The following is a 7,852-nucleotide window of genomic DNA, read 5'->3' as shown; positions in this document are numbered from 1 at the left end:
TTCTGTCAGTCCCATTATTTCTCTCTTTCTCTCTGTCTTCCTCTCACTCTTTCTTTCTCTCTCTCTCTCTCTCCTTTGATGGACGCATGACACACATTTCTATCTTGCTTTTTATCTAACAGGCTGTGATTCACGAATCAACGTCCCCCTCACACCACCACAGCTGAACACGTGTAGAACCTGCGATGATGCATGGCCATCCTGATAACGCCTAAGAAAGTTGCTTCGGCATGTGATGCACCCTCTCTCACACACGCGGGTGGCGGAAGGTGAGCAGAGAGGCTTCTTTCTGCAGCTGTGGGCAGTAACCTCTGGGCGGTGGGAGTGGATAATGTGCAGCAGCCTGGGCACACAAGAGCGCACAGACACCTCCGAGCAGTGGGAGTGGATGGGCTGCAGCAGCCTGAGTGCGCATTGCCGAAACAGAAAATTAGGCGTGTTCAGTTGTATGTACTCTGCAATTACTAATTCTATACTGTCTTGCAGATGACTAAACTTTAGGGTGCACTATGTCCCGTCATGTGGTTGGAGACACACCAGAGGCACAATGATGAGCTGCGAAGATTTTCTCCAGTGTCAACACTCCCTCTCCCTCTCCATCTCTTCCTTTCCCTCTCTCACACTTTCTTTCTTTCTCTGTCTCTTCCACTCTCTCATTCTTTCTTTCTCTCTCTTCCTCCCTCTCACTCTTTCTCTCTCTCTCTTCCTCTCTCTCACTCTTTCTCTCTCTCTCTTCCTCTCTCACACTGTTTACCTCTCTCTCTTTTCCTTGTATCTTACTCTCTCTCTCTCACTCTTTCTCTGTCTTCTTCTCTCTCTCTCTTATTCCCTGTCTTCCTCTCTCTCACTATTTTTCTCTCTCTCTTCCTCTATCACTCTTTCTCTCTCTCTCTTCCTCTCTCTCAATCTGTTTCCATCTTTCTCACTTCCTTGTATCTCACTCTTTCTCTCTCTCACTCTCTCTCTTTCTCTCTTTCTTTGACTTCCTCTCTCTCTCACTCTTTCTTTGTTTCTCTCTTTCTCCCTCACTCTTTCTCTCTTTCTCCTTTGCTGGAAGCACGACTCACCATCTTATCTTTCTTTTTGTCTTGCAGGCTGTGATTCACAAATGGTCCAGGGATGACACGACAATTGCTGTACATAGTTTTATTTGTTGTTGTTTTTTTAATAACATTTTTTATATGTAAATCCATACATGACTAAGATTCTTATGTATCCAACCTCACAAGCATCGCATATTAAAATGTTTAGAACATGACCCAATTTGTAGGGTGTGGTGGTGAGGGAGGATGGCAGACAAGGAGCAGCTGGCGGGGGGTGTCGGAGCAGTGTTGGGCGTCTGACCTCCATGATTGGTGGCTCCACTGCATCTGTTGTCAGAGACTTGCGAGCCGGCAGGCTGGCTCGTAGATGAAGAGCTGTAAGTCGACTGGCTGGCTCATAGAGGGAGAGCTGCGGCCCATCGGTTCGCAGAGGGAGAGAAGGTGGGCCGGATCGCAGAGGAACAGCTGTGGGCCGACTGGTATAGGGAAAGGTGCGGGCTGTCAGCTTGCAAAGGAATAGCTGCGGAACAGTGATGTTGGGAGAGGGAGTGTGAAGAGCATATCTTGCAGAGAGAGAACTGCGGTATATTTCCAGTCTTGCCTTCAGAGATGCAACTGCATGCCCAAGAACTCGCACCCGAATAGCTGTGAGCCGACAAGTGGTTTGCAGAGGAAGACTTGCAGGCCCAAGAATGTTATTGGAGGTATGCTGTTGATGGTGGAAAAGGGTGCGTAACCTGCTGATGTAGGGAGACGCAGCGTGAAAGCGGTATCTCGCACAGACAGAGCTCTGTCCGGGGACCTGCCCCCGGGACCTTTCTTTTATATTTTCACTCGATGTGAGGCACAAGATGGCTGCTAACACTTCCTGGTTTGAAGTGTTAGCAGCCAATCAGAGGCAAACTCGTGCTCAGGAGTTAGGCACAGTCCAGATATATATATATATATATATATATATGTTTCCTTTAATATCTCGAAAATACTACTGAACGGATTTACACCATTTCAACAAAGGCACGCTTTCTGGACCAAGACCTTTCTCCCTGTCAAATTTGGTGTAATTCCGTTCAGCAGTATGACCTGTAGCCTTGGCTAAAGTTTCCTCTACAAAATGCATTGCGAAAACACTTTTTTGGACCCCTACATTTGCAAGATACGACCTGATCAAAAAAGAGAAACTTTCTGGAAAATGTAGAAAAGATTTGCAAAAGACGCCAAAGTTATAAGCACATGAAGGGCTCCAGGAGGGGGATCATGCAACCCCCCTCCCAACATGAGTGAAGCCCCGGGTCTATGGGGACCCCAGTGGGCCCCTACAGGCCCACCGAGCCCCCACTATTATTTTTTAAGAAATGCCCCCGAGACCGAGCCCACCCCAGGGTCTCATTAAAAAAAAGCGGGAACCCGTGACCCCAGCGCGAATTGCGCTGATATATATATATATATATTTTTAATGCTTTCTTTGGCCCTGAGGGTCCTTCTGGGACACCCTGACCAGGTCTAGGGGGTCAGGGTGTTTCTACCCTGACCATTCTCTTGTTTTATACCTTTGTTTCTCTGTTTTCTGGTGACTCGCTTCTACCGAGTCACAAGATGGCTGCCAACACTTCCTGGATTGGAGTGTTGACAGCCAATCACAGTGAAGCTCGTGCACGGGACTTAGGCTCCGTCCAGATATCAAAACTTTTATTTTTCTAATTTCTAATTTCTAATTTCTCAGCAACTACTGAACGAATTTATACCATTTAAAAAAAAGGTTGCTTTCTGATCCAAGCACTACCTTTTGCACTACCTTTTTGCCAAATTTGGGGTAATTCCATTCAGTAGTTTCGGCTCTAGCGTTGCACAAAGTTTCCTATGGGAAATTGATTTTTTGGCAGTGGTAATTCTTTTCAGCAGTTCGGGCTGTAGCCCGTCGCAAAATTTCCTATGAAAATTAACATGGGGAAAACGTGTTTTGGGACCCCCCCTTTTTTCTCAGCCCCCGCTTGACGAATCACCCCCAAACTTTCAGGACAGGAGCTGACCTGGATAGACTTTTTTATGGAGAATTTCACGAAGATTCGTCCAACGACGCCAAAGTTATTAGCAAATCAAAAAATGCTTTTCCTATTGAAACTAGGTTGTAACTTTCGCCAGTAGGGAACATATATATAGATAGATATATATATATATATATACATATTGCCTACTGGCGGTTGCCAGTAGGTAGTTATAGTTAGGACCTAGTTTCTATAGGAAAATAATTATTTTTTGTTTTCGCAATTACTTTGGAGCCGGTTGACGAATCTTTACGAAAGTTGCAAAACTTATAGCCCGTTACGGTCAGCTCCTACCTTGAAAGTTCCAGGGTGATTTGGCAAGCGGAGGCTGAGAAAAAAGGGGGGTCCCAAAACGTGTTTTCTCCATGTTAATTCCCATAGGAAACTTTAGACACGTCTACAGCCCGAACTGCTGAACGGAATGACACCAAATTTGGCAAAAAGCTAGTGCTTGGTTCAGAAAGCGCCCTTTTTTAGGTCTCGCCTAGCTATTGCGTTTACGCAATCACTATGCGAGACTCTAGTAAAGGGGCATTTCAAAGTGCTCCCAAAAGTGGATTGCATGGCGAGCACGCGCACAATCACGTGCATCGTGCCGCCATGCAATCCGTTTGTGGAAGCGCTTCAACAGCCAAGATCTGACTTGTGCAACTGCCTTAGTTGTCACTGAAGACACCTGTTTAAACAATTATGGCAATTTCCTAGCAAACTTCATGAAGATCTTTGACACACATGAGCAGAGAACTTCCTCTGAGTATACCTTGCGTGGGATATGCCAGGGAAATTCTGACATACTGTCTTATCATAGGTAATTTTGTGAAATTACTGCTGAAACTACTAGGATCGAATGCACTCAAATGAATTTATTCTGAAGGGTTTTAAAAGAATAGTTAATGGATGTTTTGGCAACATTTGTCTGAGGTTTCACATGTAGTGCACTCCTGGATCTAGTTCTCTTTATTGAACACAGACTTAAAGTAACGAGAATAGGAAAACTGAGAAACCATAGTTTCACTTCTACTCCTCATCCTCAAGTTTTCAGGTAAACCGAGCAAACTACTGAGCCTACTAATCCTTTGCTTGATGTGCTTGATGAGCGCATGTCTGCCAAAAGCCCATTTTATAATGCTAACAGGGGTCAAAGACTGAGGCTTGTGTCTCTATTGCACAAGCACAGATCACTTGTTGGGAGACTGTGCTGTTCAACCTCCTAGGCCACAGGGTAAACCCCTGATTTAATTATTTGTAAAGGAGAAAGGGGGGGCTGATTCTACTATTCATTAAGCTTTCAGCTCTTCCGGCCGGTAAGTTCACACTTTTTCTATTGGATTTAATGTTTCAAGCCCATCTCGCCTAGTTCGTCTGTATTCCAGCCATGTTAAATTCCACTGCCACCCGAATGTGGATGGATTTGAGTTGTGCCTAGAGACTCTAAATGTCAGCTAGGGAAATTTTTCTCTGGATTATGTGCAAACTATAACAGGATCCCCATTGATGTCAGGTCCAATAACCTCATTAAGGCTTATCTCTTACCATCTTTAGGCAATGATAAAGAGATGGTTGTCTTTTATCTAATTTTATTTCTGAACTATGCCCTTGTGATTAGGATACCATGGCTGGAACAACACAATCCTTATGTCAATTAGGATATCAAGATCATCTCAATTTTCACCAAGTTTTGTAGTGACAATGTTATTTGGATGAGAGCTAATGGGCTCCAGGACACGTCCCAATCCACTATAAATAAATCCGGCATTTGTAAAGTGCGAACTAATCACCCCTAAGTTTCTCAAGGCGCTGGGGGCTGTTGGGAAGATTAAGTGAGCTATTGCCCTGAGTCACTTGATGATGAACTGCGCTGCCGCTGGCCATCGTACCATGGGCCCACACTCTGGAGGCAGCCGCTCTGGCAGCTGAGCCACACCTCTCCCAGCTACAGGTCAGATCTTGTCCTTGTCAGTAGCTTATTAAGAGTTTCTTTCTGTCTTTCAGAAGCCTACTTCTGTATCAGTCCCTTCACATAAGGATTTGGGTAGTGCCATCCCGAACATACCCAGAGTCATAATTCCCCTTGCAGACAACACTCTCTTTCCCAGCATAAAATGCAGGTTCTGAGGGAATATTTGGATGAAAAACTTCAGAGTTGCCTGTTTGTATAGTCAAGATCTCCCGCAGGAACTCTTCTCATCTTTGTACCAAAGAAGATGAAAGAGCTAAGGCTTTGCATTGATTATCATAGGATCATTACTTGCTTCCACTCATCAAAGATATCTCTGAATCTGGTCAGGGTTCTAAATATTTCACAAACTAAAACCTTTGTAGAACTTACCATCTGCTCTGGATAAATAACTGTAATGAGTGTAAGACAGCCCTTTGGACATTCATTGGGCACTATGAATATTAGATCATGACCTGTGGCCTTACCAATGCTCCATCAATTTTACTGAGATTTATTAATAGCATATTCTCCAAAGTTCTGAACCAGTTTCATATGGTGTACCTGGACAAATTCCTGATTTTCTCTGCTTTCCTTTCTGAACATTGTGTCCATGTTCACTCGATCCTTCTACGTCTTCGTGAAAACCATATAACCTGTAAAGCTGAGAAGTGCACATTTTAAAGAACAGAAGTTGAGGATTTGGGGTATTGTCTCTCTGACAGTGGATTATCTATGGATCCTCCTAAGATCTTTGCCATTTTAGACTAGCCACCTCCTAAGTGCATCAAGGAGGCTCAGAGTGTTTTATGATTTGCTAACCTTTATAGACAGTTCACAAAAAACTTTTTTGACATGAGTTGCCATATATCTTTTATTTTGAAGAAGGGGAACCTAACTAAAGGTAATTCTTGCTTGGACTCTTTAAGCCCTGGAGACCCTGTCAAGAAGACTTTCAACCAAGCTCCTATTCTCACACACCCATATCCATCCAGAAAGTTTATTGTGATTAGGTATACATCAAAGTTTGATGTGGGAACAGTGATACTTCAGCTCCACAAGGAAGAAAATCAGGAGCATCCCAATTTTCATATCTTCTCCATGTCATGTGAGCAGCGTTATTCATAACATGAGCTCTTGGCTATTAAGCATGCTTTAATGGAGTGGCAGCATCTATTTTTATTTATTCAAAAGAATGTTATTGGTTTCTTTTTCACACACAAAATAAATGAAGATAGAACAAGGTAGTGAGGTACATCAAGTCATCCATGTCACCATTGCTAGAGGACAGTGAAAGTTGTTTCAGGCAGTACATTGTAGTCGGATAAATGCAATGAGTAGCCAGTTAGTAGGGGTACATAATCCATAGTAATCAAGCCAAAGTGTCCAATTCTTCAAGATATTAGCATATTTGACATTGGTAGATCAGTGGAAGATCAGTGGCAGAACAATTAGCTTGACTTAAGCATTTCTCCGCCATGACCTGCTTTATCATATTGTCGTAGTTGTTAGTCCATTTACTAGCATGGAGCGAGTTAAGATAGATAAAAAGACAAAAGTGAAAGGGTAGAGGTGAGAATAGATAGGCAGAAAGTAGTAGTAGTGGTACGAAAGGAGTGAGAGTAAGAAGAGAGAAGCTAGAGCTCGGGGTCAAAAAGATAAAACTAAAATTGGTGAATGGTACTTTCAAAAGGTAACCTTGATTTAATCCCAAAGGGTAGGATTTATAAGTAATGGGGGCCGTGAGGAGGCGTGATATATTCGCCTCTGGGACTGGTCACTCAGGGGGGTTTAAAGACTTCAGATGTAGAATCAAGCTCTTTCCATAGCTTCCTATGTCTGGGCTTCCAAGGGGAGGTGTTTAAGGCAGCATTGTCTGCACCTCTTCAAAAAGCTAGCCACTCTTGCCATTTTTTAAATGAGATTTTCCCAAAACTCTTCCAATTACACAGCACTATTTTACACGCTAGTGTAAGAATTAAGTCGAGCAGAAAGCGGTCATCCTCCCCCGACAGGTCAGGACCTAAGAAGCCTGCTATTATGTATGATAGCTCTTTAACCAGCGAGATGTCGAATGTCTGTGTGATAAATTTGAAAATTTGATTCCAGAAATTTTGTAGCATAGGACATAACAGAAGCATATGTGTTAAATCACCTGTTTCAGAGTTGCAATTCCAGCATAGTGGGGACTGTGTTAAATTTAGTTTAAATAGTCTTGCAGGGGTCCAATATGTCCTGTTCATGATGATGAATTTTGTTGGTAAAAGAGTCTGGGGAATTTTGTGTTTGAGGGGCATTGTATGTAATCACTGCCAGTCCAAAGAAATTGTTTTGCTGTTTGGCTCTGCCTCCCATTTTGCTACATTACTCAAATGTTGCTTACCCGGTAAGTGGAGCAGTAGTTTGTAGATCGTTGAGTCTGTGTGACTAGTGACTAGTGCTCATTAATTAGGCGAGTCTTGAGGGAAGTGAGGGGGGGTTAAAAATAGAGTTAAGCTTTGAGACCTGGACTTTCAGTTTCAGAAAGTCATAGAAATCTAACTCTGTTAAACCTTTGTCATTTTTAAGTGTGTAGAAAGATATAGAAGTCTTGTTATATGGGTCCTTAAAGAAGATAATACCCTTGTGCGACCACTCTTTCCAAAATATGGTTTCTTTATTTATTTTTACCGCGGGTGTGAGAAGTTGGCCTGGTATATGATGTTCACTAGTTAAAGTGACCACCTTGTACCATGCCAAGCAACCCTTATGGTGTGGTTGTAAGTCAACCTTTTCGGACTAGCTGCCCTAGTGGTAGCGTAGGCTAAGCAGTCTTTGAGGCTAAACTCGTT

This window comes from Triturus cristatus, chromosome 3_1 (genome assembly GCF_964204655.1).
Source record: "Triturus cristatus chromosome 3_1, aTriCri1.1, whole genome shotgun sequence".
Classification (NCBI taxonomy): Eukaryota; Metazoa; Chordata; class Amphibia; order Caudata; family Salamandridae; genus Triturus; species Triturus cristatus.
Note: the sequence above shows the minus strand (reverse complement) of the source record.